Source organism: Crocodylus porosus, unplaced genomic scaffold (genome assembly GCF_001723895.1).
Source record: "Crocodylus porosus isolate Cpor-Errol unplaced genomic scaffold, CroPor_comp1, whole genome shotgun sequence".
Classification (NCBI taxonomy): Eukaryota; Metazoa; Chordata; order Crocodylia; family Crocodylidae; genus Crocodylus; species Crocodylus porosus.
The window spans coordinates 71,735,535-71,759,082 of record NW_017728906.1 but is presented as its reverse complement, the minus strand read 5'-3'; positions in this window follow the sequence as shown (position 1 = coordinate 71,759,082).

The following is a 23,548-nucleotide window of genomic DNA, read 5'->3' as shown; positions in this document are numbered from 1 at the left end:
CCCCACCCTTGTCCATCTGTCTCTATGTCTGTCTGTGTGGAGCACTCCGATTGGCTGTTTCAGTAAGCATTGTGATTGGCTGCCAAGACAACCAATCGGAGTGCTCCAAGAGTGTTACAGACAGACAGACAGTCATGCAGACAGATAAACTAAGCCCTTTATATAGAGAGAGAATTGCCAAGCTTGTTCAGAGGCTATAAGCTGTAACTGAATCTTGTGTAGGATAAATGGTACTGGGAAGATGTTCAGCATATAGCCTAACCTGTTCAAGAACCAGGAACAATTTGGCTCATAGGGATGGAGTGGAATGCTGTATCTTTGCACTGCAGAGTGAAAAAACTAATTAGTCTTTAGAAAAGCCAGCATCTACTCCAACAGCTGCACTAGCACATTTGCACCTTAAAAGTCTATCCAAGTGGAAAAGCAGACATGAGTTTTACATAAGCCTAAGACCATGGGTAGTATGTACCCTAAAACTGTTCTATAGAAAGTACATTAACGGATTCATGTCAACAGATAGGACCCAGTTTCCTGGTTTTTTGCACTTTGTGTTTTGCTCCCTACCTGTGTCCAAAAAAAGTCCAAAAAAGTACCAAATCAGAACATTAGAGCCACTTTGAACAGGTATAACTGATGACACAGGTGTAAACCAGTAGAGAAAATTAAATTGTCCATGCCTGAATCACAATAAATAGGCTCAGTAAAAAATATGAAGTGTAAGAAGGCAAGACACAGAGAGCCATATTAAATAAAGGACATACACTCAATGCATGGCCTAGTTTGGACTGGACAAGAATCACATAAAGATTGTTCAATAGGTCAAGGACAGTGAAACCTTGGCATATCAACCATGTAATATTAGTTGTGCAAACTCATAAGCTGCCAGAGCTAAGTGCAACTCTAGGGTTTAAGTTTGCAAAATACATTATTCTGTATTCAGGCAGCTTGCAATAAACCATTCCTCTCTCTTGATTGTTGCTTGTCTAGGACGTTCAAATATAGATTACCTTAGACTAGATGAAGATTTTTTTTTTTAAATCATTCATGAACATTGTTCAAATAAAGATCAGGAATGTGTTTCAACGCTACGTGTGACTATTGTGTGCCTTTTCTGTGATTATCATTGTGTATAACAAAATCATAGAAAATTAGGAGGTCATCTAATCCAACTCCCTACATAAAGCAGGACCATCCCAACTAGATCATCCCAGCCAAGGCTTTGTCTAGCTGGGTCTTAAAAACCTCGAAGGATGGAGATTCTACAACCTCTCTGGGTAACCTATTCCAGTGTTTTATTAACCTCTTCATGAGAAAGGTTTTTTGTAATGTCTAGTCTACACTTTCCATGTTGCAACTTGAGACCATTGCTCAAGTCGGCGTTCTTTGCAAAAACATTAGCACAATGCAAAAATCTCACAAATACTGATGCAAACATAGGTCTTCAGTGAGGTATCATAATAACACTGTGCACCCATCATGAGAGATCTTTGATTTTTCTTCTCTTTCCAGAAACATCTGTTCTTCCTTTAGGGAGTAGAAACAGACTAAACTATTTTCATATAAAATCTCTCAACCTATTGAATAATGAAGAAATGCTTAGACATCAAAACCTGTGGATACTTTACAAACATAAATAAAGTTAAATTCATTGAATATATCATAAATTACATACACTTATAACAACTCCACTTATGTTCTAGATCCAAGGACTTCGCAATTTAAAATAAATGATGCTAACTGCCATTTTTACATGACTTAAATGAAAAAGTCCAGTTCATCACTCCACCAGGGGAGACGCCTTGTTGGACTTGGTGCTGGCCATGGGTGACGACCTGGTGAGGGGGCTGTGGGTGCTCGACCACCTGGACGACAGTGATCATCGCCTGCTGGAATTCACCATCCAGCACAAGGTGGCAAAGGCCCGCAACAAGGCAGCAGCCCTAGGTTTCAGGAGGGTGGACTTCAATGAGCTAAGGAGAATAGTCGGGGAAGCACTGAGGTCCCAGAGGATAGGGGAGCCAGGTGTCCAAGAAGAGTGGTTGCTACTTAAGGAGACGATCCTCCAAGCCCAAAGGGGAATAATCCCTACACGGATCAAAGGGAGCAGGAGGGCGCAAAAGCCCTCATGGCTCACCAAAAGCATCCAGGAATGTCTTCTAGCTAAAAGGGAGGTGTACACCCAATGGAAGGGAGGGACCATCACCAGGGAAGACTATACTGTGGTTGCTTGGGGATGCAGGAGGGCAGTTAGGAAGATGAAGGTGGAGATAGAATTGGGACTAGCTTCCTGGATCAAGGAAAACAAGAAGTTCTTTGTTAAATACATAGGGGGCAAAAAGAAGGTAGCAGGTAATGTGAGGCCCCTACAAGACACGCTGGGAAATTTGGTCATCACACCAGCTGACAAAGCTAACCTATTTAACAACTTCTTTGCCTCCATTTTCCTGAGCAGGGACCAGATCAGCCACCCCCACTGGGCCCCCTCAGGCCCCGGGGGAGGTGCACCTAGGCCAAGTGTCAGGGAGGATCTAGTCAGGGAACTTCTGGAGGGACTGGATGTATTTAAATCTGCTGGTCTGGATGATCTCCACCCCAGAGTGCTGAGGGAATTGGCTGAGGTCATTGAGGGACCCCTGGCACAGCTTTATGAGCACTTGTGGTGCTCTGGTGTGGTGCCAGAGGACTGGAAGAGGGCCAACGTGGTTCCCATCTTCAAAAAGGGATGAAGGAGGACCCAGGAAACTATAGACCAGTCAGTCTTACCTCAATCCTGGGTAAGCTTTTTGAGAGAATTATTCTGGGACATGTCCACAAGGGGCCAGCAGAGGACATTATGCTTAGGGGCAACCAACACAGGTTCATTAGAAGCAGGTCCTGTCAGACCAACCTGGTGGACTTCTATGACCAGGTCACCAAATCCTTAGATGCAGGGGTAGTAGTGGACGTAGTCTTTCTGGACTTTCGGAAGGACTTCGACAGTGTCTCTCACCCCATTCTCATTAAAAAACTGGGGGACTGTGGTGTCGACACCTACACAGTCAAATGGGTCGCCATCTGGCTGGAGGGCTGCACCCAAAGAGTGATAGTGGATGGGTCATTTTCAACCTTGAGGGATGTGGGCAGTGGGGTTCCACAGGGCTTGGTTCTCGGGCCCGCACTGTTCAACATCTTCATCAGTGACTTGGATGAATGGGTAAAAAGCACACTGTTCAAATTTGCTGATGACACTAAGATGTGGGGGGATGTGGGAGGAATAGGCTGCAATTGGACCTAGACAGGTTACAGGCATGGGCGGATGAGAATAGGATGGAATTCAACACCGACAAGTGCAAGGTGATGCACCTGGGGAGAAAGAACCAGCACCATACCTACAGGCTGGGGAACTCCCTTCTCATCAGTGCAGAGGCAGAAAAGGATCTTGGAGTCATCATTGATGCCAAATGAACATGGGTCGGCAGTGTGGGGATGCAGTCAGGAAGGCCAACCGCACCTCTTCATGCATCCACAGATGCATCTCAAGCAGGTCCAAGGAGGTCATCCTCCCCCTCTATGCGGCACAGGTCAGGCTGCAGCTGGAGCACTATGTCCAGTTCTGGGCACCACACTTCAAGAGGGATGTGGACAACATGGAGAGGGTCTAGAGAAGGGCCAGCAGGGGACAGCAGGGCAGGCCCTACGAGGAAAGGCTACAGGACCTGAACCAATTCAGCCTCCACAAGAGAAGGCTGAGGGGGGGATCTAGTGGCCTGTTACAAACTAGTCAGAGGGGACCAGCAGGCACTGTGGGAGTCCCTGTTTCCCCAAGCACTTCCAGGAGTGACTAGAAATAATGGTCACAAGCTGGCAGAGGGTAGATTCAGATTAGACATCAGGAGGCGCTACTTCGGGGGGACCTGGTTACCATCTATAAACTCACTAGGGGAGACCAGAAGGGTTTGGAAGAGACCTTGTTTCCCCTAGCGCCCCTTGGCATAACAAGGAATAACAGCCACAAGTTGTTGGAGAGTAGGTTTATATTAGACATCCATAAGAACTACTTCACAGTTAGGGCAGCTAGGATCTGGAACTAACTTCCAAGGGAAGTGGTGCTGGCTCCTACCCTGGTGGTCTTTAAGAAGATGCCTGATGCCTACCTGGCTAGAGTCATTTGAGTAGGCAGCTTTACAAGTTCCCTTCCAACCCTACTTCTATGATTCTATGACTTCACTGTCAGGGTGGCTAGGATCTGGAATCAAGTTCCAAGCGAAGTGGTGCTGGCTTCTACCCTGGAGGTCTTTAAGACAAGGCTTCACAATCACCTTGCTGGGGTTGTTTGACCCCAGTACTCTTTCCTGCCATGGCAGGGGATCAGACTTGATGATCTGCTCAGGTCCCTTCCCACCCTACTAACTGTAAAACTATGAAACTATCAGTGTTACCTTCTTTCCTCTTATATAAATGTTACATTAACTGAATTTCTCATAGATGGGGTGTTAACTCAGTTCAACTAGGTCATACAATGTTGGAAATATACCTGCTAGGGAATTCTGAACTGTAACTTTTGTAAAATAGACTTTCTATATTTATCAAAAGCTAAATATTTTGGACAGTTACTCAATTTGTTACAATCAAAAACTATAAGTTGACTGCTAAAGAGATGAAAGAATTCCACTTTTAAGAGATGTGTTTTAAATAGGTGTCAACACCAGAGATCCTGGTTTTCGCTGATAAAACAAATCCCCTAATTTTCGATTAAAAAAAGTAACCCAACATCTACATTTTTAGTGATTAAAATGAAACAACACTAATATAGAGATATAGAGATCTCTCTCTTAGTGGTGTTACATTTTAATCATGGAAAAGTGTGGATTTGGGTTACATTTACTGATTCAAAAATTGTTTTTTTTTAAATCAGAGAAAACCAGGATCCCCAGTTATAACAAAAAGTATAGCTCTGTGCTACTATTAGAAGGTATGGATGATCTAAATCCCAAATAATTTTTCATAACATACATACTGAACATCTTTCTTTTTTTAGTTTTTCAAATGCTCTGATAGATACAGTATGCTAAACAATGCAAAATTATATATTAGCATAAAGAAACTGAAGTTTTGTTTTGAGATTTTGAAAATGCTACACGTTTTTTGTAGTACAATTATAAAGATTATAGAGGGAAATGAAAGAATTAAAGAGAATGTCTAATTACATGTATCCTCATTTCCAAGCTTGATTATTCCTTGTCAAATAATATTGTCAAATATATTCCTGGTCAATTATTCCTTGATTATTCCTGTTTTGCTACTGAGTTTGAAAAACAATATTTTACATACATTTATTACTCTTGCGGTTAATTCCTGATCTTGAAAGATTTCAGATTGAAGTTTAATCATGTATCAGGAGCAGGAAGAGCAGCTAGATCACGTAATTCTGCTTTCTACTACCTTGTCAACATGGCCTATTTCCAATATACAGCTACAAGCAACTTGACTTTGATCTCCAACATATAACACATTGTTAAGTCATTAAATAATAACTACTCTTGGTTTTCCACACCCAGTCTACAATCATGTAGCTTACTTTAAGCCATGTGATTGTGGGCTGAGAGAAGCATGTACAGGTATTTACCAATGCTGGGTAATGGTATAAGTAACTTGGAGTAGGGGGAGGGGGGGCAGGATCAGTGGTAGTGGGTCCACAGGAGTACTAGTGGGTCTAGGGTGGGTTTGGCAGAATCAAGAAGTGAGTGGGTCTGTTGGGGAGGAAACAGAGGAATAGAAATAGCCCAGTCAGGGTGAGGCAGGTAGGAAAAATGCAGCCCCAAGGCTAGGATGAGCAGCTGGGCTTTCACAGCCCTGGAGATGTGCTCCAAATGTGTACAGATGTTTGGAAGATGGGGCTAACCTGTTCCTGATAGAACTTAGTTCACCTCCTGAAGTGAGCTAACTTAGATCCAGACCACCATTTTTGGCCCAATGTAAACCCCCTTAATGTCTGCACAAATGTGCATTTAAATCTACCTAGCCCTAGTGAAGTTGATCTAAATATCATCTTTACATGCCCTCAGTCACTTCCAAATTAGCTCAAATTCAAAACAGTGAATTAAGATTTTTCCACGGACTTCAATGAGCTTTGGATCAGATCCTTTATGGTTCTCATGTTACCATTCTCCTAGATCCTCAAACAGCATGACTTTATGCTGTAATGCTGCTTTAGGCTGTGTTGTTCCCTTCCTGCACTGCTTGTCAATGCTGTTGGCTCAAACAGAATGAAATGATTCATTTTTTGGACTAGCTAAGTCAAGAAATGTTACTTTCTTTATCTGCTGATTAATTCAATTAATCCACTTGCTTTTGAATTATGGAAGTCTTGCCTTAAGAAAATTGGTAGCCATTCAGTCATATGCTATATCTGTTATCACCTTAACAGAAAAAAATGCTGAAATGTATTTTGCCACACCTTATATTTACTTTCTTTAATTCATCATTGCAGGATTATTAAAGAATGTGATGAAAGTTCTTCCAGATCAGAAACATTCTAAATATTAGGATGAGCTCATTAGCTTTCTTTCAAAGCCCAAGATGTAATACTGTTATGGGATTTATTTATTTCAACTGCTAATCAATTTTCTTTTCAGACTCAGCATGTGGCTGAATGTATTCCAAAAGTTTTCTTTTGTCTCTTTTCTGGGGGAAAGGGAAGGAGAAAGTACAAAAAACCAAAATGAAAGTCAGATAATTAATGTATAAATGTACTGGACAGTAAGGGCAGAATCCTGTTTCACTTTATGTACCTGAGTGACATGTACACAATTGGATAATTGCACTTTTTGGCATTTATGAATAGTTTGACCTGTGACCTAATGATTATGACACTTTGCGCAGAAGCAAGAGATGCAGCTTTAAACTACCTGTGGGTGCATGTGGAGGTGCAGGGGTGCTGGAACCTGGATCACCCACTTCCTGGGAGGTGGGCTATTAGCTTAAAATATGGGTCAGCTATCTAAGTCCTGATAATTGTGCATGTTTGCCCACCTATAATCTCACGGCTTACTGAATATAGCCATACTGAGCATGCTGGGTCAAAAACTAGTTATGTGACTCTGGGTGCATCTACATGAGCAGATTAATTTGCTGTGCAGTAATTCACTACTGTCTACTCATGCATGGCAATTAGGGTGTAGTACACTAATTTACTTCACTGCCAGATAGTCCCATCAGATACAAATGGTATCCAGCAGTACAGTAAATTCATAAGCTTAAACACACATGTAGATGGTGACATTGGGATTAGTTTACTCTTGCTCAAATTTAGCCAGAGTTTATTCAGCCACATTAGTTGCATGTGTAGATGCACCCTATGTGTGAATTAAGCATGTTTAAGTGCAGTGATTTACTGTGCTGCCAGATACCTCTTGTATCTGATGGGACTATCCAGCACTGCAGTAAACTAGGATGCTGCATCCTAATTGCTGTACAAGTGTAGATGGTGATCCTGTACTGGCAGCAAATTAGTCTGCTGCTCAGTAAAGTATCTCATGTAATCATGCCCATTTAGACCCATTAAGTGAAACAGAGCTTAGAATAACTCTCTAGAAATGCCTAGTATCTGCAAATATGATGTGAATAAAATGTATCAAAATGTCAGAAATATTATTGTGCACAAGTAGACAAATACTGAATTAACCATTCATATAATATTCTTTTAAAAGACTGAGGTCGTCAGGTCTTCTCAGCCACTTAATAATCCCCTTTAAATGTGATTAATTACTAATGTTTTATCCTAACATATGTAAACTACGAGGCTTGATCATTAAATACTATAGAAGGCAAAATGAGAAAGGGAAACAATCCTTTTCCTGTTTCAAGCAAGTTTACTAGAGCATCTTTTTTCTTTCCTGTGGTCAACTAATGTTCCTTCAACCTCTTAAAATGTTACGGTGAGACCCCCGTGAACAGTACTTCTAACATTTTCCTGCTACACTGTTCAGTCCTGGGGAATGTGTCTCATCAGTGGAATTGTGAGTCATCCCACTTCTGAAGCTTTGAAATGACTTAGACCAAGCTTCATCTAACTTTGTCTGATTTGAGCCGCAAAGCACCATATCCACTGTAAAACTAGTTTTCAACACATTTAATTTATAACTATACCAAGACTTTGTTTTCTCAAATCATTTTTTTTATAGTCTGTCAAAGTAAATTCTTGGTAAACAACTTTGATGAACACACCAGCTCTGTATTTCTTAATGTAATGAGCAAAAACTGAAGGTTTTCTGGCAGGGAAAAAAAGTACAGGTCTAGACTTTACTGAATATTTTTGCTATCAAAATTGCAAATTATTGATTGAAAAATGTCACAAGCCAAAATTCTGCCTCATAATATTCTGCAATGTAAAGAACATTTCTGATTTTGATATAGATATGCTAATTCAGTTACACACATTCATTAAGTAATAGCCACATTCCCTGTGGGCACATCTACACATGCAATTAATGCAAAGCAGCAAACTCTGGAGTTTATTGCTCCTGGGTGTGCCATTTGAACTGGCACCCAGGACTGCAGCACATTGAACTGGGTTGGAGCAGCCCCAGCTGACAGGGGCCTCAGAGGTCAGCCGGCCAGCCCAGATCTGCTTCCTCCTAGCTCAACATGCTGGGGGGGGACTGACTGGGGTAAGAGGGTTCTCCAGTGTGGGGCTAGCTAGTAGGCCACACTGAAGCTCTCTCATGCCCCAGCCAGCCATGTCAGCACCTACATGTGCGCTGCTGCAGAGTAAAAAATTCTGCAGCAGGATAATATTTGCCTTTACAAGTACTATTCTGCCACTGAGTTAATTAGTTTACTTCAGCCTAATTGCCTTGCCCAGCTAATTAGTCAACTCTGCAGTAAACATCTCATGTAGATGCACCCTAGATGTACTTAATCTAATTTATAATAGGATTCTACTCTGACTGAAATCAATAGAAATTTTCCTATTGACTAAAATGTGAGAAAAGTAAACCAAATCTCCGCTAACGATGGAATGACTCTGGTACTCTAAACCCTTTCTAAATACACCATCAATCCTGCAACCTGATGTAGGCCAATGTAAAACCAGCATGGATCAAGGGTAAGATAGTTTTCTAAATACATGTTTATAATACCAAGATACTAAGTCATTACCACAGTACATTTGTGCTGAATGTTATCAAGCTTCCAGTAAGTCACTTATACTGTAATGATTATTAAATAATCCATAATCTTGTTTAAAGAAATCCAAAACCTAATTTTAGCCTGCATAGAGTCCAAAATTTTTGAACTGGGAATTAGAACTATGTAATCCAGGTGGCCCCAAATTTTGCATTACCTCAGTTTTCCAACACTGCCATCTCTGTATCACTAGCTTCCTGTGGCTCCTGAAAAGATTTGCAAGAATCCTCATGATGAGAAAAGATGATGACTTCCAGCTTACGCACACGCATCTGGATGATCCTATTCTGCCAGAGGTGGAAACAACATCCAAACTGTGTCTAAGTGCAAAAAATAGCAGCTGTGTCTAAGTGGAAAAAACATGAAAACAGATTTAGCCCGTAAGCCCTCTTGCAATTCTAGTCCACAGGCCCCACATTTCAAGAACTTTATGCAGAACTCCCAAATCTCTCTGCAAAGTATCTCTTATTGCAAAATTAAAGGTGGAATCATGGCAATTGTGCAATAACTAAACAAGCTGATTGGGTGCAAGAGAACACAAGGACTATGGAAGGAAAGGACTTTTGAATTCGCATAAACCGCGTAGCAGTAGCAGGTCATTTATAAATTAGTTGGCTAGTCTATCACAAGTCAACCAGATTGAGATTGGTCCTTTCTGCTAATCTATTACAAAACCACCTTGTACATTAAGATGATCTTTAGGCTCTTACATTCTTTTCATAACCTATAACAATATATATTTAGAAATCTAGGCTGCAAAGATACCACATTGTAACCCAGAGTTATAAATATTCCATACATGTGCATCAAGAGATGGAAACATATCGGTATAAGACCCAGACAACATACCTCTGCAGAATTATTCAGTATTATATTTATAAAGAACAAGTCAGAAGCTATCTAAGGTAATTGAAATGGTAAATGTTAAAACAGACTTTTTTTGCAAAGCTTATACTACTTACCATGAACTGTGAATATTCCTTTGAAGTCAGGTGAGGGCCAAGGATTTCTTAGGGTGATATCTGTTATTGGAACAACTATGTAGTTGGGATAAAGTTTTCAAATACAAGACATTTTTGTCAGGTCTCTGATCACAGGAAGCCAGGCACAGTTTACTGAAAAAAACAGCAGAAGGAAGAGACTGAGAGAAATTCTCAGAGATAACAGACACACAATTATCAGAAAACACCCCCAGCTAATTACTGGGAGATCAAGGCCTCTCAAAAGGGAGGAGGGTCATTTTCACCTTCCTTGACTGGAGAGAATTCAGGAGATAAAATATAATGCACCATAAACCCAATATCAATGTTTAATCCTTGTTTCTTAGTCTCCAGCCAGTTTATGAATTTTTGTTCCCAAGTTTGCCTTTTAAGGGTAAATTCTAAACATATTGAATTTAATTCTAAACACTGAAAATTAAACATTAAAATTTTATTTAAAAATTCTAAAAATGCTGAATTTACAAATAAGCCTACTGTTATCTGGAGTCTAGATCTCACTCATTTAACTGAAGCTTTTCAAAGCTGAAAGCACAAATTACTGATGTAACTGACCATACAGTAATTTTTTAAGTCTCTCCCTCAACAATCGATACCACTATATTTTCTTCTTTCTTTTGGTTTCATTTACAACAGCCTGAGGACAAGATTTTGGCTGCTAATCCATATATTATATACTGTCAGATGGAATTTTTTTCTAGACTTCTCAGTGGAAAGGAAGGTCGAGGATCAAGAGTCTTGTTAAGAAAAATAAACCCATAAAGGTTACCTGTGTGCATTTTGAGCATAAAGAATGTTATAGAAGAAGGTAAGGGTAAAGAGTGATTGCTTTAAAGTAACTTCCTTGTATATGATTAGACCCAAATGCTCACCCAAGACTCCCAACAAGGAACAAAGTCCACTTACACTCTTTTATACCACTGCAGTATTATTTCAGAACCATTTGTATCTTATTTCTATATTGACACATTTATTTCTATATTGATCTAGAAACAGGGCACACATATATGTGTGTGTATACGTATACATGTGTATACATTTTTGTATGTGTGTGCATACAAACGTATACATACATACATACATATATTTGTGACTGATACACAGAATCAATACATTCATTCTCTATTAGGGGTGTTACTGTTTCCAGTGGTAAATGATAGTCTGTACATTTTAAATGGGAAATACCACTAGAGCAAGTAATATCCCTAGAACCATAAGGGCTGACTTGTACATATTTTAACAATTATATTTAATTATTGCTCTGATTAGGATATTAACAGTACACTGCAACTCATGACATAGGAAAAGGAAGCCCATTTCTAACAAATCAAATGCCCATCAACTTTGATGGATTTACAGAAAGTGACAATCCAGTCCTCAGATTTCAGGATAGCAGGGGTGGTAATAGTAAGTAAGGGGTGTCACTGGGCTGCCGCTGTATGTGATATATCTGCATAAGTCTAGCAGGAAGAACAAACAACACAGAGGAGAACTTGCTGCTCTGCAAAGATATGCAGACCCTGACTTTCCCACCCAGAAGTAGGATTTGGATATGACAGTGATAAAATGGTGTTGCAGCCAAAAATAGGGTCTGAGTCTATGTACAAGAATGAAGACACTATGGTACCACAGCAGAAATGGAAAGTGGGTCACCAAGTGAACTTTGAGGGACATCATGAAAGATGATACAAGACCCCTGAAAGAAGTGTCGTGTGAAGATTTTGGGGCCGAGTGCAGAGCCACTTAGGTAACGTGCACATAGGCTATAAAAGCGGGTGTGTGAGAGGATCTCGGTGTGTGCATCTGTATGGGGGTGTCTGTCTGTATTAGAAACTGACTGAGGTGTGACAGCATAGGGAGAGACTGGCTGAAGGCGAGGATAGGCATGCTGTGGAGGCTGTGCTATTTATATTTCAGAGGCTCAAAGGTCTCCTTGTGGTAGCTCCCCTCCAGACTGCTACACCAAAGTAAATGGAGTTGGCTACCCCAAAATGTTTCCTCCCTGGGTGTATTTGTCTTTTACATAGAGCAGCCCTTTTACTTTATTAGTAAGTATTGCCTCAATTCCTACACTCCATCTTTTGTTCTTCTATTAGTTAAGCACCCTTGTTAGAAAGGCAGCAAGGTGGAGGTAAGCCACCACTGACCTGTACTGGAGGACAGATGGCTAGTGACTGATCAGACAGCAGCGGAAATGAATAAAATTACTCTTGCCCTTCTGTAATATATCCCACTCCTTCCACCCTATTATAGTTAATTGATTAATGTTTGTTGATTAGCTGTGGTTAATTTTACTTGTTAAATGTTGTTAGTTGCTCTTGTTATTAATAAACTGTGTTATTTGTTTCAGTGCTAATTGAGTGTGTGGTAGTTAACCCAACTTCATCTAATTGCCTGGTAAATTGGGTAGTGATAGATATACCCTGGTTTACCAGCTAATTGTCTCAGGGCCAACAAACATCTCCCTTTACATGAGCTGACAGTATAAAGTACAGCCCATTGAGCAATCTTACTTAATTGGGCACTTAATTAAGTCCCCGCATAACAATGGTGTTGGTACACATGGGTACAAGTGCATGCACATGCATATGGATTAGATAAAATATAAACAGAGGGTGTGTACACACATACTAACTTTACAGTTATACCAGCTTAACTTTTTAAAAACCAATTTAACTGTCAGAGAGGAATTATGTCACATTAGTTAAATCAATTTAGCTCACAAGATGGTTGTGGCTATGTTAAGGAGATGTACAGGTATTTACTCCAACATTGCTTAAGTTGGCTTAGTTAAGTCACTTTATTTTAAATTGTTTTAATATGTGTGTACGCACCCAGAGATAGATTAGATTGATAGAATAATAGGTGAAATTACTGTTGGTCTAATTTCTTCCACTTCTGTTCATCCACTAACAGTTCCATCCTAGATCTAGCAGTTATCAAAGAGTATGTACAAAACTGAAATATAGTCCTATAGTTCCATATATTCTCTGAAATAAATACACAATCTACTGAGATTTACTCTTATAACTAATTAATAAATTAATACATTTTAGGTCTTGAAGAGACTATTTTGATAATCTGATCAAATCTGAACTAATCGTACAGGTCCCAAAACCCAATGAGCAATCCATAGATTCTGTTTTAGCTACAGCATAAGGGTATTTGGCCTTGAGAAAGAAAGCCAGTCTTACTAGGAGGAGTCCTTCTATTTATGTGTAATTCCATACCAGAGTCCAAGATTACTTTCCTTGTTCTATACAATATTCTAACATCATTACAATGAATTTATTTATTTTTATAAAAATAGAGGTGCTATCTATTTTCTTTTGAAGTAAAGTTATTGGCAAACAATATTTACATTCAAGTAACTGATAATGTTATTACCCATTTATTTTTTTTATAAATTTATGTTCCATTGAGAAAAGAAACATGTTGCTAGTAATAAGAAGAGCTGGGAAAGTTTCTGGCTGGTTTAAAAGTTTGGATATATTTCCAAAGTTCATCTCATTCTGAACTCTTCCTGAACCTAACCTGAATAAAAATATAAGAAAGATAAATCTTGTATTTTATGATTTGTGGTATATGCAGACTCAGAGCAATTTGCAGCATTTTATGAAATGACAGAATTTGCACTACTGATGCTACATTTCATCAAACATAAGGTAGCATGCAGGAAGTTATCCAAACAGATTCTGACATCGGAAAAGGGAATTGAACTATAGGTAAAAGTAAGCTCAATGCCATTTCTTCGTTGATCACTGATCTTTAAAAATTCAGAAACAAAATTACTGGATCACGTGTTTATATTTCATTTTATAAACTTGCATATATATTATAAAACAAGATACAAAGTCACAGGCTACAAGTCATTTTTTCCCCCAAGGATGACAATCAAACCCCTGGGTTCATTATAAATACATATTAAGACAATGTCAGTGCTTGTCATAATAGATACTACATCAATGGATTTGGAACCTAGAAAGAATTGTGAGATTCTTTCCACCATTAAATCTGGTTTGCAAAAGCCACACACACACACACACACACACACACACACACACACACACACACACACACACACACACACACTCTTATATATCCACAGCATAAAGGGAGGTCAAAAACAGCCAAGCAGGTGGCTAGATGCACAAAAGGAAACAGAATTTCACTCTAAGTGCAGAGGAGTAGTTACAGAAATCCCTCTCCAAATAACTGAGATGCTTATCCAGTAATTACAGGTAGTCTAAAATGTGAAACAGCTATTGTAATAGGATGATATATTTATTTATATACACAGACAGAGAAAACATGTTTTTCAGTAGTACTGTACTAAGGGAACTGTGCAAACATTAAAACCATAACCTAGCTGAAGTAACAATTACTATTACATTTTGTAATAGTTTGAAACCTGAAACAACAAAAATACAGTAAAAACAGGAGTATAAATAAGAATTAAGTCTCTGTGTGAAGATGGAGATAAAAGTATAGGGACAAATCATCAATGACAGGCATACCCACAGAAGGAAAGATCAAGGGTAATATATAGCTTAGGCTTCTTTGGATGGACCCAGCACCTATGTCAGGGAAAATGAGAGCTTATAATGGCCTCAGTATCCTGAAGCAACCAAGAAGCATTTGTGCAGAATAGGAGTATCTTACTTGTGGCTTCAGTTCTCTATCTATGCCCCATATGCCATCACAAAATGGAGGAAATTGAGTATTTATGCCATCTTTGTGTCACTCAAGGACTTCACTTCCAACAGTAAACTCCCTTTTGGAATTAAGTGCAACCTTTCTTTATCAAGAATCTTCCAGTGCTGAAGCATATCAAACCATCAAGGATCAAACTATTTTCATCTGTGACAATTTTGTGTGGCAGAGAGATGTGGGTTATGGGGTTATAGCACTCTGGTTCAAAACCTTCACTGGGGCATGGATGCATCCAGATAAAGATCATATTTGCAGCCGCTTTGACAAAACTCATCATTTCTGCTCTAGTCTCAAATCTGCATCATACATCTAATGGTTGAATTCCCACTTAATTAAATCATGCCATCCATGGTCAATATTTAGAGCAAAATAATTACTGATATTTGATCACTATTAATACAATGCGGCAGTAGAAAACTGACATAAGACTCTTTCCAACATGATAAATAGCAGGGCTTTGTATGGATATTTACTTGGGATGCATCAAACAAACCTATGAGAAAGGAGTGAAAATAGAAGGAAAAATATACTACAGTAGTATAAATCTTTAGCTGCAGTGGGGAAAGATGTAGAAGAAAAGGGATGGTGATTTAGGGACTTGGGGAATCACTTTAATATTCCCCTAATCCTGGCTATGTAAATGTAGCATTATTTCAAAATTCGATCAGCCTCAGGATGTTACTAATTACACTGTCAGCAGCCTCAAGGAGCTGCTTTGACAGCAATAGTTTGGCAGGGATAGGGATGACCTAAATACACCCTATATGCCACCTGTATATATATATATATATATAAAATATGGCATATTATATATATAATGTTCTCAAAATCCCCAAGACTCCTTAGTAGTCTTATTTTCAAATGTTCCTCTTAATCAGGAACATAGGGATTTCAATAGTTCATACATGACTTAGGAGCTTTCAAAATGTTTTCTCCTTGTGTCTAACTTACATATAATCAATCCAACAAAATCATCTTGAAAGTTTAGGATAGAAACAATTCTACATGTGTTTGTCCCATGGAGTCTACAATATTTTATCTACACATAATAAAAGAAACTGATCAGAAAAACATGTAAGTAGAACTTGGCAAGATACATATACATGATAAGAAATTCACTGCTTTAAAACTTTGCAACACTTGGGCAAAGGGGGTGAAATGGAGAGAGAGATGCTAATACTTTACTGGGAATTTCTGGGTTTTATGACCTGAAGTGAGGTTACTATTTTGATGCAGAATTTTATTATTTGCTTTCCTTTTTTCCCCCCATGGCACTGACAGAATTACCCTGGGATATTTGTCAGTTGAATTGTGACAGTATTTGTATTATGATTATTAATGCTCTTTGGGAGCCACTGTGATTACAAAGTATATGACACATTCTCACCCATGGATCATTTGCAAAGCATACAAGACTTATGTACCACCTTGTCAATTCACATTTTGGGAGTCCTTATTCCAACAGATCAGTGGGAAAATAAACAATAATGTGCATTATGTCAATGCACACATGAAGCCTTTAATCTACAAGTCTACAAATTGACCAATTCTTCATTCTAAAGACTAAATTTTAATGAAAAAAACTTTGCTTTTCTATGTTAAATAAATTGGCAATCAAACCTAAAAAAAATGAAGGCTCAAAGAAACAATTCATGTTATTATCTGATCCTGAGAATTTTCCATGAAAAATAAACCTATTTTTAAATGACCAGAATTGACACAAAAGAAATTAACAAAGAGAACCAACATTTTTTCTTCCTTTACGTTACTTATAATTACCAGAGAATCACGTTGCTAGGAGCAATTATAGAAGCTGCTAAAGCATCATAAAATAATACACATCGGTTTTTAGAGGACTTCCTCAACACTATTGGCCTTTTACTTTATCCTTTTGTGCACCCTGTCCTCATATTTTTTTAATTTCAATCTCAATTTACAACTATTTCCTTTACACTCTTCTTGTAATTCTCACCTCTTACCCTCAGTACCCCTTCTCTCTTTACTTTTCTTACATAGTTCATTCCTTCTGAATCAACCTCCACTCCACATCCACTCCTAAATATAATTCAGCTACACTATGTTTGTGGGCACCACTCTGCTCACTTAGCTTGAACATTGACTCTATTGTATACATGTCCTGTCTATTTAGATTATAAGATCTTTGGGAAAGATACTATCTACTTACTCAGTTCTGTACAGTACCTAGGCCAATGGGGACCCATTCTTGGTTGGTCTTCAGACAACAATGTAATAAGCATGATTATTAATAAATGACCTAATAGATTACGCTTCAGGTTTCAAAGAAACACTATCCCTGATCTGAAACCTGTTTGTAAATACTATACTTTTACAATAGAATCCTAAATAGATTATAAGGACATATCACACAGCCAGTCATTTGTGTCATCACTAAAAATGGTCTACTTTATAGGGAACAGAGTAGTAACAGGAAGGGGGCTTGGAAGACAAATAGAGAATATAACCAAAAAAAGAGGGGAAAAAATCTCAGCAAATAAAAAATGGTTTAAAATAAATTACAATCAAAATGCACATGTTGAAGCATATTTAAAAAGTAACACACTTGTACAAGCACTCATTTAAAATCTGTTATTTTAAATCTGATCATTTTCTTATCCACCCATTGACTGCGTAACTAAAGAAAGGCCCCAGTAGTCTTACCTGGAGTCCTGGAGGCCTTCTGGGGCTGCAGTAGTGGCAAACCTGCTGTGCAGCTCCAGCCAGCCAGTTTCCAGCTATGGGTGGGGCATGCTACCACTGTGTGCTCCACTCCACTTTTTTTTTCCCATGGAATTTTTTGACTCCTGGATATCCAGAGGTCAGAAAAAACCCTCCACACTGCTCCCTTGCAGCATGAGGAAACAACTAAATGTGTGGTATGTGGCATCGCAGATGTGCCTGTGGCACCACACTATTCATGGTTGCACTTGTCTGGATGCAGCCTCTATGTCAATGGAGCTACTTGTTGGCTTAAAGTTAAGCACGTGCTTAAGTGCTTTGCTAGATCAAAGCTTTTGGCATGACTGCACATATTATATATATAAATAAAATGTATTCTTAACCAAAGAAATTTAAAATGCAGAGAACATTAACCTTCCAGGGGGATAGACTGTGTGTTGCCTGGTGTTTCATGCAAGCTAATAAAACATGCTGAGTGATGGAGTCAAATGGCCAATTAACTAATTAGCAGATTAATGTACCCCTCCCTCCCCAGAGTGCCCTGACTCTACAATGCCTCGCCTTCAGTGCCTGCCCCCCTGGCACCTGACCCACTTGTACCTGCACCCTGTGGTACATGTTTCCTGCCACTTGTCCCCACTTCTGCCCCCACGATGGTTCCTGTGCCCCACCATACCTTGTCCCATGTCATTTGCCCTAGCCACTTTCCCCACTATTGCCTGTGCCCATCCCCTACCACTTACCTCCCTACTACTTACGGTCACTTGTAGCATTGTCCTCTGCCTGGCCAGGTAGCAACAGCTGGGGCAGAAGCAGCTCTGACCCTGGCCCTGGCCACAGAACTGGGTAAGAGCCAGAACCAGAGCTGGAACCAGAGTCAGAGCAAGAGCTGCCATCAACACTGCTATTGCTGCCTAGCTAGGCTGGGGCTGGAACCACCAAGTAGTCCTTGCGTTGGGGCAGAGCCAGAGCTGGAACCAGCAGCAGTGATGTCGGAGGAGGCAGCAAGGGCCAGGTGGGAGAACAGAGGCAACAAGGGGCAGGTGGCAGGGGAGGCTGTGGCTGTGGCTGCAGCTCTGACTCCTACCCTCCCCCTGGGTCAGAGCCACTTGACCGTCAGTCTTGTATTTGAATCCAAGATAAGGGGCTCCCCCCATATTGAATGGGGGAAAAAACTCATCTTAGATTCAAGTAAATGTAGTATTAATGAACTATCATAAACAGCACCAAGGATTGAGAGGACTCACCTACTTTTTGTACAAATAGTTTTTTTGGGGTCACTAGTAGGATGGAATAGGATCACACTCACGTGCCTAAATCTACTAAGTCAACATTCTGCAAAGAACACCTGGACTGCATACAACCAAGGAGACACCTAAATGCTCCAGTTTGCCAGGGAATATAGAATCATCTGTAAGTTTTCAATCCTACAGCACTCTTATTCAATAAGTAGTGACTGAGACCATGTATGTAAGCCTATTCTGCCTGACAGTAGCATCCAAAAAACTTACTGTACTGCTCTGTGTGGACTGCTTTTTCAAGCAGAAGTAATGTACCCACACAGCAATGGTACATTAATCTGCTAATTAGTTAATTGGCCATTTGACTCCATCACTCAGCATGTTTTATTAGCTTGCATGAAACACCAGGCAACACACAACTATATGGCTTCTGGTTTAGCAGGCAGCTTATTTGAAGCAACAGGACTTGCTTGAAGATGTTGCTGCCAGCTGTGGTAGGATTACCATGTGTGGATTTAGCTTAAATAAAGCACAAAAACAAAGTGTATATGTTTAAGGTGCCAAGATAAAATTAGTTCAAATATCACAAATTTACAAGATGAAAACTACTGTATGTTTCCAATAATAAGCAGATCAACTTCTGCTTATGATGTAGTTGCAAGCTGTCTATGCCATTAACTACAACTGCAATCAAATCCTAATTTACCATTTCTTGGTATTTCTGAGACACCTCAGTCTTTCTACATGTCTAATTTTGGAGTTGATGTCATTGTTTCTGATCATCCTGATTTAAAGATTTATGTTTTTTAGCTTCTCTTTTTTTCTACTGCTATACAGCTTTTAAGTGCAAACTGTTCTGATTATGTACATATGTGGGGCTTGCACCCAACCTAGATTCTAACTGAAAAAAGGCTGAAGACACATGAAAGACAGACATAACTTTTTGTGTCTCCATACTGTGGTTGATTTATTTCAACAAGACAAAAGCAAAAATAGAAATGTGCAGTAAAGCAATGCTTATAAAGTAATTGATTTTGTAATGTCTACTATTCAAGCAAGATTTGAACAGAAAGGCTACACCATTATTCAGAATCTTGAATTATTTACAGAAACTCCAAAGTTAACTAATGGAAGTTCAAGACATGGCTTAGCTGAAGGGCTGCAATTTCAATCAAGAATGTTTGGTTACTCAGTTACATCTGTTGCAAGCCATCTGTCAACTGACAGAGTTTTCACCAAAGTCTGTTCAGAAACATTAGAGCCCAAAGTCAGCAGTTTTCTGAAGTAGAAGGACTGATAAAAATGTTTTGGTAGTACCAACAACGTTAAGAGTAAGATTAGTTTCAGTACTCACACACAATGCTAAAACAGATACAAATATGGCTTTAATATAAAATGGAACAATTATAGCTCAAGTGGTTATAAAAAATGTCATGAGAAGCAACCAGGGCAAAAAACATTATTTGGCCATTCAAGCTGTTCTTTTTACTTTCTAATGTTTAACAAACTAATTCAGGCAAGTGATGTAATTGGATAAGGTAATTTTGTAACACTTAAAGTGATATTAACAAACTCTTCTAAAATATTTATTAATGCAATTTCTATATTTGAACTGAGATGGGTAAAAGCACCCCAAGGTTCAAGTTGTCTAGCATAAATAGGACCCAATACAATTAATTCTCTCTAGAGACATTTGAAAAGAGAAGATAGGAGGGTTTTTTTCCATCTGAGGAAACGGTCAGGAAATTGAACCTAATCCTCCTTCATTGGCTGATAAAACAGGAAATGGAGTCAATGATTTATAAAACCAAGTTTCTACAACCACCATGAGCAAGGCAAACGGTGCTGCATGTGTTGTTGACACACCTTCAGCATTGCTCCTAATTTCTAATACAACTCCACAGACTATATTTTTACACATTATTTCTTGGTGCAGGAAACCTTTCTATTGTTAGCCTATTGCACTTTTGACCTATGATCTGGAAGTTCTCTACAAGAAGGACCTGTCACATGCATTTTGAGTTATGAAACAAGTATGAGAGGAATTTCCTTCCTAAGATTTAGTTATACCTCATTTATCTTATCAGTGCCTTCACCTTATTAAGGAAAGTTAGTTTTTGCCAAAGCCCTAAGGCAGCACAACAGTAATACAATAATATTTGCTGAAAGCTTTTAGAAAGACCTCCTACACTGCAGTTCCCAGTTGACTGGCAAACCTTTGTGTCAGTGCTTTTAAATCATGCATCTTAGCAGGTTTTACAAACACACACATACTCATTCATAATATGCTGGGTGTTGGGGTAGTGGGTTTTTTTTAAAATCACACTCCCCATATTGTTGAAATTAATCACAGCTCATAGGTCGTTTGCTCTAATGACTCCTGCTGGGATTTTGAACATGTTTGAAATACTATTGTGATTTGAGGTAAAATGTTCATGTCAACAACAGCTGTTTTGTGGTTAATATATATATGCAAAAACATGTATGTATGTGCATACATATACATCTACATATTTTATATACAGGGTCTTCAAGTCCTTGTGCACTTTTGAACTTTAATAATTTAGGTTGTAGGTATGATAGAAACAATCTGTAAATGGCATTTAAAAACAAATTTATTAACATTTTAGGACAACTAGAGTACACAATACTAGACTTCAACATAATCACCACTTTCTTCTCACAGCTGATATGGACTTCAATTCTGCTAGCCATTAAGACACCGTTTACCTGCTCATCTATAGTAGCCATTTTTCAACAATAGTATATCTTATAGTTCTTCTTTATTCTTCTTCCTAATGTGGTGCTTGTTTTTACACAACTTTTAAAACAACTGCTTGTCTTATGGCTGGAGAGTCTCTTGAAATACAAATATCCATTCTGATCATTTGAGCACGTTTTAGAACCTTTTCCAGCATAAAATAGGAAAAATTCTCACCTAATTCCAACACGCATAAATATGCTGTTCTTGGTTACAGTTGTGAAACTATTGTGTAACATACAATCGGCCACATGGCAGACCATTTTACACAAACCTAAGTTGCCTTCCTCAGTGCCAGGTACACTGGTACAGGGAGGTTCATGGGTGTGGGGTTTACCCAAGAGTGTTGCAGGCAGATTATGCAGAAGCCATCCTCATCTAGAATGAGAGGCACTTGAGTAAAAGAAAAGAAAAAAAATAGGTGATTTCCGCTGGATATCAGCCTGTTTGAATAACATTGTTAGATGCTCATTGACTTAAATGAAAATTGAATGAGGTTTTCTTCTACTATCACTGCTTTTAAAATGTAAAGACAGTTCTAAGACAATAGTTACATTTGCTTAATATTCTCTTACTACAATCAGTTAAATTCGGGATTCAAGGATTCAAGTAACAAATTCAGGATTCAAGTCAATTTCCTTTTTATACCCAGGACATAATCATGCAAAACAGATTGGAAGAGATATCTTAAAAAATTGGGTCCTGTACGTTAGTTTTGCACTCACTTCATCTGCACTGAGTTCATGGAATGATGGGGGCCTCAGTGCTCTCTTAGTTGCATTCAACATTCCATAATAATGGCTACCTGTCTTCATTCATTGGTAGATTTCAAAATACTTGACAGAGATGGTCAGTAGCATTGTCATATTTTACCGATCTCCATCTAAATTAAGACACAGGGGGACTGTCTACATGAGATGCTGGCTGCACAGTTGTTACTGCACAGTCATTTTGTAGTTGCATAACCAAGTACTAAATGACTATGCAGTAACTGGCATTACTGCTTAAGAGCATCCCCATATGGCTGCCTGATGACACTTAGTGCACAGTAGCTTGTTACTACTGTCCAGTAACATCACATCACAGTTCATGTCGCACGATACAACTGCACAGTAGTAATGATCCTGGTTTTCTCTGATTTAAAAAAATTTCAAATTTTCGAGTTAAAAAATGCAACCCAAAATCTGTATTTTTCCGTGATTAAAATGAAACACCACTAATACATAGATATTGTCACAGGGCACTAAGATTTACCTGCTACATTAAGGACAAAAGCAGATTACCCAGGGAGTCCTGCAAGCTAGGCAGAATTGCCTAAGCAACATGCTAATGAGGTAATTAGCCAGCACCTGCAGGTGGTCAACTGACTGGAAAGAGACAGGGCCCTGGGCACATATAAGCCCAAGGCTGGGGCTGGCAGGGATTAGTTTTCAGGCAACTGTCAGGGAAAGGAGCTCCTGCCGAGGAAGCTAGCCAGAGATGAGTGGTTGCCTGCTTTCCTGCCTACAGGAATGGTAAGACACCAGGAGCCCACAAAGCCCCCAGGGCTAGGAGGCATGCTGTCTTAGGGGCATGTTTGCCCTCTTAAAGATACAGAGTGCTGTCTCTATTGTTAATGTTACGCTATAGCCCAGGGCCTTATATTTGTATTGTTGTTTGTACAGAGGTTTGGAATGGAACTGTAAGGGGAGGTATGGAGGTCCCATTAGTGCCCAGAATGGCATAGATGCACAAGGGTCAGAGGGCCTGGTGCCAGAAGGTACAGCTACACAAGGGTCATGGGCCCATGGTCAGAGGGGCACAGCCAAACAGGAGCTAGGGCCCAGCAGACAGTGGCCCAGGACCCAGTGACAGGAAGAGATCGAGTGCTTCAGAGCCATGTCCAACACACTGCTTCAATGCTAGAAGGCCTAGCCAGATTAAAGGGGTTGAGGCTGAATAAGCTGAGGTCCCAACAAATGGAACAACATCTG